The sequence below is a fragment of the Phoenix dactylifera genome, unplaced genomic scaffold (assembly GCF_009389715.1).
Source record: "Phoenix dactylifera cultivar Barhee BC4 unplaced genomic scaffold, palm_55x_up_171113_PBpolish2nd_filt_p 000454F, whole genome shotgun sequence".
Lineage (NCBI taxonomy): Eukaryota > Viridiplantae > Streptophyta > Magnoliopsida > Arecales > Arecaceae > Phoenix > Phoenix dactylifera.
In genome coordinates this window covers 271,397-282,973 of record NW_024067884.1, presented here as the reverse complement: position 1 = coordinate 282,973, position 11,577 = coordinate 271,397, and the positions used below count along the sequence as shown (strand labels likewise).

The 11,577-nt window shown below is 38.2% G+C and overlaps 1 pseudogene; it reads left to right on the top strand.

The window, feature by feature from the left end:
- The first annotated feature begins 5,514 nt into the window (after window positions 1-5,514).
- On the top strand, window positions 5,515-9,927 carry LOC108511315 (annotated as a pseudogene).
- Window positions 9,928-11,577: the final 1,650 nt, after the last annotated feature.

Genomic DNA, 11,577 nt, shown 5'->3' with positions numbered 1-11,577 from the left:
TAGTTAATGGTACCCTTCAAATATTTAAGAAGCCTTTCTATTGCATTCCAATGTGTTTTATCGGGATTACTAGTGTATCTACTTAGTCTTCCTACAGCATAGGAGATATCTGGTCTTGTACAGTTAGATAAATACATAAGACTTCCAATTAATTGAGAATACTTTAATTGGGAAACACTATCCCCACCATTTTTCTTTAATTTTATGCTAGGATCATATGGGGTGCTAACTGGCTTGTAATTTTCGTACCCAAATTTCTTTAACACCTTTTTCAACATAGTGAGATTGACTTAGAACAATCTCATTTTGTGTCCTTCTAATTTTGATTCCTAAGATTACTTTAGCTAATCCTAGATCTTTCATGTCAAAATTATCACTTAAGTATTTCTTCACTTCAAAAATTGTGACATGTTCACTACCAAAAATTAAAATGTCATCTACGTATAAACATAGGATAATAATAGACCTATCAAATATTTTCCAATATACACATTTATCGAAGTCACAAATATTAAAGCCATATGATAAAATGACTTGGTCAAACTTTTCATGCCACTGTCTAGGAGCTTGTTTTAATCCATATAAGGATTTGACTAGCTTACACACTTTATTCTCTTGACCAGGAACTACAAAACCTTCTGGCTGCTCCATATAAATTTCTTCATCTAACTCGCCATTAAGAAAGGCTGTTTTCACATCCATCTGATGGATTTCAAGTTTATAAGATGCCGCCAATGCTATAAGCACTCGAATTGTAGTTATCCTAGTGACTGGAGAATAAGTGTCAAAATAGTCCATTCCTTCTCTTTGACTAAAACCTTTAGCAACTAATCTAGCTTTGTATTTTTCAATGGATCCATCAGGATTTTGTTTCCTTTTAAAGACCCATTTGCATCCTAGTGGTCTAGACCCTGGAGGTAAGTCGGTTAACACCCATGTATTGTGTGAAAGGATTGATTCCATCTCACTTTTAATGGCTTCCTCCCATAGAGGTGCATCACTAGATTTCATTGCTTCAGCATAAGTCAAAGGTTCATCTTCAACAAGGAATGTGTAGAAGTCATCTCCTAGGTTTTTCTCTATTCTAGGCCTCTTGCTCCTTCTAAGTTCAACTTGGGGTTCTATTTCAGTGTTATCATTTTGTGATTTAGAGGATTCTCCTATTTCTAACTTTCTCTTTTCTTTCATAGGAAACACATTCTCAAAAAATACTGCATCATTCGATTCTTTAATAGTGTTCGGTGTAATGTCAGGTACATCTGATCGTACTACTAAGAATCGGTATGCGTTACTATTTTCCGCGTATCCTATGAAAGCTGCATCGAAAGTCTTAGAAGACAGTTTAGTCATCTTGCTAGAGTTAATTTTAACTTTTGCAAGGCAACCCCAAACTTTAAAATATTTTAGACTAGGTTTTCTACCCCACCATAACTCATATGGTGTTTTCTGGTTATCTTTAAATGGTATACGATTAAGTATTTTACATGCTGAAATTAGAGCTTCACCCCACAAATTGTTGGAAAGACCAGAACTAGTAAGCATTGAGTTAATCATGTCAAGAAAAGTTCTATTTTTTCTTTCAGCAACTCCATTTGACTGAGGAGAATAAGGGGCAGTAGTCTCATGTATAATCCCATGTTCCTCACAGAATTTTCCAAATTCTGTTGAACTATATTCTCCTCCTCTATCTGACCTGAGTCTTTTTATTGTTTTCTGGGTTTGATTTTCAACCTCTGATTTATAAATTTTAAATTTTTCTAAGGCTTCATCCTTAGTTTTTATTAAATATACATAGCAGTATTTTGACATATCATCTATAAAGGTAATAAAGTATCTTTTTCCTCCTCTCGTCAAAATACCGCTCATCTCGCAAATATCACTATGTATTAAATCAAGTAGGTTAGAACTTCTACTTGTTGATTTAAATGGTTTCCTAGGTTGTTTAGCTTGAACACAAATTTCACATTTTTTGTTCTTCTCTAAATTATATTTAGGAATTAAATCTAAACTCATCATTCTTTTGAGAGTATTGTTATTCACGTGTCCAAGTCTACTATGCCACATCTCTAAAGAGTCAATATGCATAACAAGTGGAGAAGAAACATTTTTATTCATATTGTTGCATGGTAATACACTCAATTTAAATAACCCATCAGCAACATAACCCCTCCCTACAAATGTCCCACCTTTGGTAATTACAACCTTATTTGATTCAAACACTAATTTAAAGCCTAATTGACTCAAAAGAAAACCACTAACAAGATTCTTGCGAACATCTGGCACATGTTGCACGTTGTGGAGAGTAATAATTTTTCCAGATGTGAACTTCAATTTTACTTCTCCTTCTCCAATCACTTGTGCAACACTGGAGTTGCCCATGGTCACAGTTCTCCCTTTAACCTCCTGGTAGAAAGAAAAAGAGGAAATATCAGAACATATATGGACAGTAGCTCCTGTATCAATCCACCATTCGGTTGGATTGTAGGCCAGATTTAACTCAAGTTTTGAGATTACTAACCTGTCCTCGGTTCCAGTAGAGCCAGAACCTGTTATCATATTTGCCTGAGGAGTCACTTTGTCACCTTGCCCCTTGACTTTGTCCTTTCTATGTCTACACTGTTTGGCAAAGTGTCCTGGTTTTCCACAGACATAACATGTTCTCTTGCTCTGTTCCTTTTGAATCTTTGGTTTTGGCTTCTCAAAGTGTTTCTTGGGTTTATTTCTCCAGAAGTTAGTTTTCTTCGTTTCTACTAAGTTTGCCTTTGCATTAACTTCTGAGTCAATACCCAAGTCCTGTTTATGGTTATTCCTGTGTTTTTCTTCTATTTGAAGGGACACAAGTACTTGATCCAAAGAGAGGGTGTGTCTCTTATGCTTCAAAGAGACTTTAAAATTTGTCCAGGAAGATGGAAGCTTTTCTATAAGGGCTGCCGCCTGAATTCTCTCATCTATAGAAATTCCCATTGCGACGATCTTCGCCACTATATTCTGGACTTCATGTGCTTGATCAATTACTGATTTTTGATCTACCATTTTGTAAGAAAAATATTCTCCTATGATGAACTTTTCTTCTGATTCAGTTTCTTTACCATATTTCGACTCAAGTTCATCCCACAATGTCTTAGCTGTACCCTCAGCTCTAGAGTAGATGTCGTATAAGTTATCATTTAGTGCACTAAGTATCAAACTTTTGCACAAACGATCATCTTTATCAAATTTGTATTTAGCAGCTGATCTGCCGGGTTCATGATCCATTGGGTCCTTAGTTGAAGGATTGTTTGAAACCACATAAAATAAATCTAATGTGTCTAACCAAGACTCCATCTTTGTTTGCCATCTAACAAAATTCTTTCCATCGAATGACTCGGGTTTCAGGATATCGTTTAATGAGTTCTTAACTTTGTCCATCTTTGTATTTCAGAACGAAATCTCTTTCAAAAATGTTGTATAATCAACTCAAAGAACTCAAATAAAACTTAAATAATTTAATATCACTGAAACAACTGATTCCAATGCGTACCTCTTTGATGTCGTTTTCTTTAGATCCAAAATAAAATAGATAATACCTGTAGATCGGTCCGAGGCGTGTAGTCACTGTCTTTGAAAGAGATTCGCCTCCTTATATGCACCGGATTCTGGCGATCCCTTCCCAAGATACAACGGACCGTTGATTTTGTAGACGTGCACATACTACAAAATCTCTTGAACTCCGCAGGATTTTTCTGTATGCTCGTACAAAACTGATTCAAAGCCAAAAGATGAAGAGTGATCGGCGAAGAGGAGCCAACACAAGATAACCCCTCTTGTCTTCTCCCCTCACCGCTTGAAAAGCAAAAAATCAAAAAGCAAGGAAAACCGCCGAAGGAAAAAAACTCTAACGGATGTGAAGAGAAGGAATTAATGAGTGAGAGACTCTCCTCTCTCCCCATCTGGATAACGTTGGAGCCCAACGTTGTATTGCATTTAGGATGGCTTTAAATGAGTTTAAATGGGGAGAAACGGTTCACAACCGTTTCAAATTTCAAATTCAAACCTCTTACACCATGAGCATCAGCCTAGAGGGGAATTGGATAGCTGGACGGTCAGTCTACATCCTGCTCTAGTCGATATCGAAGAGGAATTGGTTTATATCAATATTTTGAAATCTTGATGACTGCCCAAGACTGGGATAAGCTGACGTCCAGATGAAAATCTTGATCGCGCATGATACCACGTTGATTAAAGAGTTTTAGGGATACAACCTAAAGAATTGGATCACCAAAATAAATAAATAAATACATAATAACAAAAATTTATCTATCCTATTTTACTATGAAACCCGTGCAAGGCGTGTCTAATCATTTGCGTTTCACATGTTCCATATTTGGGTCCCATTATTTATTATTCTTTTTTTATTAATTTTTTTAAAAAAACACATGCACTTGCGACATTGTAGTTATGGTTAATTGGAAAGATCCCAAGAACTGGCGCATTCCCCTTCTTACACTCATTCCTCCGCAAGCAATCAGATTCTGGCCTTCGACATGCCCGGCTAGGATTACGAGCTCGCTCAATCATCCTGGAGGATGACTCGATCATAGTCATCAGCTGAATTTGGAAGGTTTGAGAAGTACTGGCAGCAACCATCCTCTACTTCGAGACATCTGGGCCATGACGAGGGATGGAGGGGCTTTTGAGGCCAAGCATGTTTTTCGTAAAGCTAATGAGACTGCAGATTGGGTGACCGCTTATGTGGTCAGAGCCGGCTCGAGCCTTAGGCGACTGAGGCGGTCGCCTAAGTCCCTCGGCTCAACGAAGGCCCATTTTGCCGCCTGCACAGCTATAGCTTTCACATCCGAAAGCTAGGAAGGAGTAGGAGGATGTCTGTCCCGCCTGGCAACACCGCTACAGTGGGTTCCCATCGACGGACAGCGAGACAGGCTACGGATATAGGTAAGTTGGGGACAGAGGTGAGCTACAAGCCTACGACAAGAAATTCCAACGGACATCTCCTCCCTCCTTCTCTTCTCTCCCTCCTCCTCTTCTCTCCCAGTGCATTTTTTGTTTTCTGAACCTTCTGGGGCTTCTTTAGTTCTTCTCAGAATCTCAGTGACTCAATCCTCTCCGGCTCTCCCCCCACCCACAGACTCCAGTTCTTCTCTAGTTTTTCGACGACTTCTTCAGTTCTTGGGCTGGCGGCCACCCCTGCTCTAGAGTCCGGAGACCGGAGTTCTCGCTCAGCCACTCAGCTAGTCAAGCACTGCGTGTCCTAGGCCTGGGCCCCGACGAGGCAGGTTAAGGCTTCTTCTTTTTTTTTTCCTTTGTGATTGGCACTGAGAGGGAGAGATATCTCTGATGGCGAGAGGATGGATTGGATGCCCCTCCCTTCTCATCTCCTTCAATTGGACCTACTCTTCTTCTAAGAAACCCCTCTCTCTCTCTCACACACACACACAGAGTGCGGCCTTCAACTTCAAGGGTCTCTCCCTCCTCGTCCTCTTTGGTGTACTCTATTCTGTTTTGTTTCTTACCGTCATGGATGGTAATACTGACATAACCTTCTCTTGCCGCATGGCAAGCTTCAAGTGGGTCGAGGAGGAGGAGAAACCTCCAGAAACTCAAAGAGCTTACCAACTCGAAATTTGAGGAGATGAGGCAGAACAAGATCTGAAGATCTTGTACAAGATATAAGGAAATTCATTTTAGAAGGTGAAAACTTTGCCTCTTTTTAATTTTAATAATTCTATTCTTTCTTCCTTTTTGTTAGTTTCTAAAGCCGTATGTCAATTTTTTTTTGTGGAATTTTAGTAAGAAAGAGCAATTTGTAGGTTGCCTTCTTTTTTCCTTCCCTTCTAAAATCTAAAGTTACCATTTTGTTGGATAAAAAGGAGATTTGAAGGGTTTGCTTGCTTTTAGGTCCTAAGAGATTCACGAGTATCTATTCCCGGGGTTTAAGTCTTTAGAGATGAATACGAGGAAAGGCTAAAAAATTTGATTGGAGTTATATGAATCTTTCAATTTAGAGTCACTAGTCCGACTTTTCTTCTTGTTTATTCTTTATTTGGAGCTTGGAGAAGTTAGGAATTTAATGATTCTTTTTTTTTCAAAAATAGGTTTGCTTTTTAAGGAAAAATAGTTTCCTTAGGTATTTTTTTTTCAAAATAGTTTGGAAGAGAATATTCCATTTCTTCGTGACGGTGAAAAAAAACTGTGTTGGATGACACATGCTAGATCCAATTTTTTTTTAAAAAAAGCCTCTCTTAGTGAGTTGTCTTAGCCTCAAATGCATTGAGCCGCCCCTATATGTGGCTAGCCATGCTGGTAGTACATTGTAGGCTAGTGATGGGAGCTGCTCTGGGCACTCTGAGATATTTTATTTTTTAATTTAATTATGTACATTTGTAGATATGAATCACCCGTTCTTGGCTTCTTGCACATAAAAAAAAAAAAAAAAAAACAAAGAGAAAAGAAAAAGAAAAGAGCAGCAGCGGTCAGCGTGGTTAGGGGTAATTTCTCTCTCGCGGCGCCCGGTTCTAATGTTGTTGAGGAAATTCGAACCCCGATGGCCGATAGGACGGATCGGTTCCAACTCGGTCCCGTAGAAACCCTAGGGTTCCGTTTGCCTAAGGTAGTAGTTTTAGCTTATAAAATTATTATATATAAATATATATTTATTATAATATATATATTATATATAATAGGGGTTGGGAGCCATCCCTTCCATTCCGTCCCGGGAACGGGCAGCACAAGAAGGAAAGACAGCGACCAATCCTCACTCGCTCCGTTAATCATTCTTAGTTTTCGCTTCTCCTCCTCTGCTTGGTTGAGTTCATATCTTGCGGGTGGGAGTGGGGAGTATATATTGGACAGAGAAGATATATATATATATATATATATATATATAGAGAGAGAGAGAGAGAGAGAGAGGCGGCGGGCGAAGGGAGAGGGGCGAGAGATGGGATGATATCGCTCGATGTGTTCGGGAAAAGAACGTGATGCAGCTTAAGAAGCTCAACACCGCTCTCTTCCCCGTTCGCTACGACGATAAGTACTACGCCGACGCCCTCTCTCCGGCCCCTTCACCAAGCTCGGTCCGTTCCTCTTCGTCTTCATCTTTCTTCTTCTTTCTCTTCTTCTTCTTCTTCTTCGTATCTCATTGGGTTTAATGTCGATGGTGATCTTCTTCGTGCGTGCTTGGTTGTTGCTTGCGATCGATCCATCGATCTTGACAAGTGGGGCTTGTACGTGGGTTTTTTTTTGTTCTTGATGTATATCTGATTCGGAGATTTGGCTTTTGTCTTTTTTTTAAAAAAATCTACAATTGATCTTTTCTTTAATGTTTGGCTTAATCCTTTACATTGTTCGTGAGCTTTCCTGCGTTATTTTTACTAGGGTTTTCTACCTAGTGAGATGCTGCTGTTTTGGAGGGCATAAAGTGTGCTATACACGTGTGGATTGGGGTTCTGATTGTACGAATAGCTTTTAGTAATTTACTCGAGAGGGTTTAGGATTTAGGCTTTTAGGTCTTATTATTTGAGAAAACTTGTTTGCTGGAATAGTATTTGTGATGAGGACTGCAAGATGGGATGAAGCTTGACATTGCCTGGTTTTGATTTTGCTACGCAGGTTTTGTGGTTGATTTTGTTTTTGTCTTTTTTGGATGATTGTTTATGTGAGCATTTTGGATATTTTGGTGCTTTGGACGATTCTCACTTACTACCAGAGACTGAGTAGTTAATTGGTTTTCCCCCTTTTGTTTGTGCTTAGTGTAGATTCTTTTTCTCACTGTGTATTAACATAATAGTTGGCTCAATGATTCATGGTTGTGATTTGTTGTCCTGTCTCTGCATGTGCTTTGTAAGTCGCCTTGGTGTTTCTTAATTAGTTCTGTTATTATTATGTGATTACTGTTACGTTGTGTCCGTTAGAATTGTGCATTCAAAAAAAAATGAAGGATGTGTCAATTAAAATTTTTTAGAATTAGATATGAATGGTTGACAAATTGTTTGCCAAAATTTTTAAGAAGCTCTCTTTTTTGAACTGAGGAGCAGTCAAATTAGTGAATAGGTAGTTTACTATATTCACCAATTAGATAATTGACTTTATGCGATGGTACCATTATTTGGACGTGACATTTCTAGTTTATACATTTGGCTATGTAATTCTTCAATATTAACATATAGGTGTAGCGAAGTACACACTCTGATTATGTTTTTCTTTTGTCTTTTTTGTTGCTCGAGCATCATTTACTTTTTTTGAGTGAGCTCTAGACTGGAATTATGACTTGTGCTGTTTAAACGATGTATTTGTTTTCAAGTCATAAATATATTATCTTGTCTTTGCCCACCAAAGAACAGTATCTTTCAATAACAGATCTTGATATAATTATTATTTGTATACATTTTATTATGGCTTACTTTTTTGAGATGCAGCATTCCTGCCAAATTTATAATGCATTACGTGTATGTTTGGTCTAATACTACTTTAAAAGTGACATTGTTGATTTGGCAAGTTTAATGCCCTAGGCAATTTTTTAATTTCAATTGATATCAATGTTGTAGTAACCTGCTGATATCATGGTACAGTTACGAAGACGTTTTCATGGATTTTCAGTTTCAGTTGTTGCCATTGAAATGTTAGTATTTATCTTTAAATTTTTGCAGGAGTGTCCTAGTTAGCTGACATAGTTCTATTTTTCTGTAGCTTATTACAGTGACATTTGTGTCGGTTCAATTGCATGTCGCCTTGAGAAAAAGGGAGGGGGCATCCGCGTTTATATTATGACACTGGGAGTTTTGGCACCATACCGTGGACTAGGAATTGGTAAGCATATGGATTCCTCTTGGACTAATCTCTGTTGTCTGCAGAATGCTGTTGAGTTTCTTTTGTTTTATAGATTTGTCCATGTTGTCATCTTGCCCCTGATTTCTATCTAATAAAATATGCAGACATAATGTTACATGTATAATTTGGTAGAATCTTTTTTTATTTTTATCATTTGTAAAAAAAACATACATTGCCCTTCCATTACATTTGAAATCTAAGTGAATGATAGCTGTTTTCAACTTCTTCCCTTAATAAACATTACAGTTAAGCTTCCTTGTGCTGACTAAAGATTGAATATCTCAAGTTATGATAATTTTTTCCTGAAGAATGCATAAATCATGTTACAAAGTGATATTTCAGTTCTCTGGAACTGTGTCTCTCCATATCCATTCTCATATGATGAAAAATCTGCTCCTCTAGCTGGATTGTATCGTGTTTTTTCGGCTTTGAAGACTTTTATTACTCTGCAGTTAGTCCCAATTTCACATGTATTTTAGATGGAGGGCGTTTTAGTTAACTAGTTCATAGAATAGCCTCTACTTCCAAACTATCTTTATCAATGCTGACATTTGGAAGTTATGAATTTGAGAATATTGTCCAACTTAGAACTGTTGCTTGTTTTTGCAGGTACAAAATTGTTAACTCATGTACTGGATCTTTGTGCCAGGGAGAACATATATGAGATCTACTTGCATGTGCAAACAAACAATGATGATGCCATTGCCTTCTATAAGAACTTTGGGTTTGAAATCACAGATACGATACAAAATTACTATACGAACATCACTCCACCTGATTGCCATGTTCTCAGTAAGGTTATTGATCAAAATGATCCAAAGAAATAAGTGTCCTCCCGGGCTTGTGCTGTAAAAAACTCACATGGTTAAGAGGCCTAACAATTTGGCTTTGAGGATCGGCTAATTGAAATCATATGCAAATCAGTGATTATTTTGATTATAGGCTTCTCTTTCCGAACATTGAGATGCTAGGATTCTACATCAAGCTGCTTTTACTGTTTCCGAGCATTTTTGCTTGTGGCTACTGTTATTCAGATGACTGGAAGATGGTAGTTTTGTAAGAGATCTTTCAAATGTGTTTGGTTGCAACAACCATTTCCAACTACTCGAGGCTCATATTCATCTGAGTGGTGCTAACATATCTGGCTATTTATCAAAAGTGTACTCTGAGCCTCCATATTTTCGACTATTTTAGGCTCAGATCAGATGCCTCGCAGAGGCCCATGAGGGATATGTAATTTTTCGATCGAAGGATACATCTCTTAGCAGTGGCGTTCCGTGCTGTTTGACTAACAGATCTTAAGCGTTTCCCTATCACTAGTTGCCCCATGTCGGACGTAAGGAAGATGGTTTTTCTTCACTTTGAGAGAGAGCTGTTGAGCTATTGCTTCATTCATGTGGCTGAGGAAACAACAAACCAAGCCTTATTGCGTGCCTCCCACATTCAAAAAGAATTAAAATGAGAAAAAAAAAAATCCCACATATCAAGCTCTTTCCTAATAAGAGCTAACAAAGGGGAATTGACATGTTATCAATCCTCGAGCAGAACTGAGATCAGAATTAGAAATGCACATGAGCTCCGAAGAATGACATGGAGATGATGTTGATTACCAAGTTGCTAAGAACCAAGATGCGTCGCAGCCGTATAAATGGAGGCATTAACCGCTACAAATATAAACTAGGCCGCACAACCCCAATAAGTTGCTTTCTCCCTGCAACTTCTCCATGAGATGCGTGGCACAGTAGCACATCAACTGCAAATTACCAAATTTAATGTGCGTGGCATAGCCGATAGGCAACGAAACTTCCGTGATTCAGTGTTATGTACATTCTTTCCTCAATGTATTGTTTAACTATTTCTTTTGAGGTCTCTGAGATGAGAGCTGAATATTTTCCTCAGAGGGAGGATGTGATCTTGCAGAATCAAGCCCACAGGTTTCTACATACTAGTGACCGGCACTGCTGTAAGTACAAAGTCTTTGTTTAAAAAAACTTCTTCCAAATCTGCTGGGATGTCAATCGTGTCTCAAGGCTGATGCGTTAACCTCCTGTGTAGGAACTGATAGATCGATCACAAGAATGGAACCGAACAGGTAAAATTTTCATTGATTTAAAACATTCGAGAGATAAAACCATTGTAGAATATTTCACATATTGATGCATGGGCAGACAATTCATTAAAAACATACTGATCATTCTGCAGACTGTATGGGAGGCCAAGAAAGGCGATCTTGCTGTGCAGGTTAGAGTTCTTTGTTGCAGCCCCCAACCATTCACAGTTTGAACCAACTCAATGTGCCAGCTATTTTGTTAAACCATAGACCATAAGACATATCCCTTAATTATGAGATTCTATATCGACTTCCTAGCCAATGCAAAGACCTCTTAATTGCGAGGTGCTTCAAATCAGTTCTTGCTGCCTCTCTCCCAATCTTCTTTTTTTTTTGGGGGCTTCTCCTTCGTTGACCCTTCAGCCTATATATAGGGCACATCCATCTATTACTGTAGGTGTCAATTCTCTCCATCTACGTTGGTAGCACTAATCCACTTCAGCATGCTTCTTGTTTTGCAGCTTATTCCATGCTTGATGCCTTTTTTAACTTTCCAACATCTGGGTATATAAAATAAAGCTGGACTTATAAATGTATCATGTGTCCTTTCAGGTCTCCACAATCTTCAATGATCACAAAACAGTCTAGAGTCACATTTCAGTTTTCTCTGTTACTTGGATTTTATTTGACTTTCGTATCTTCAA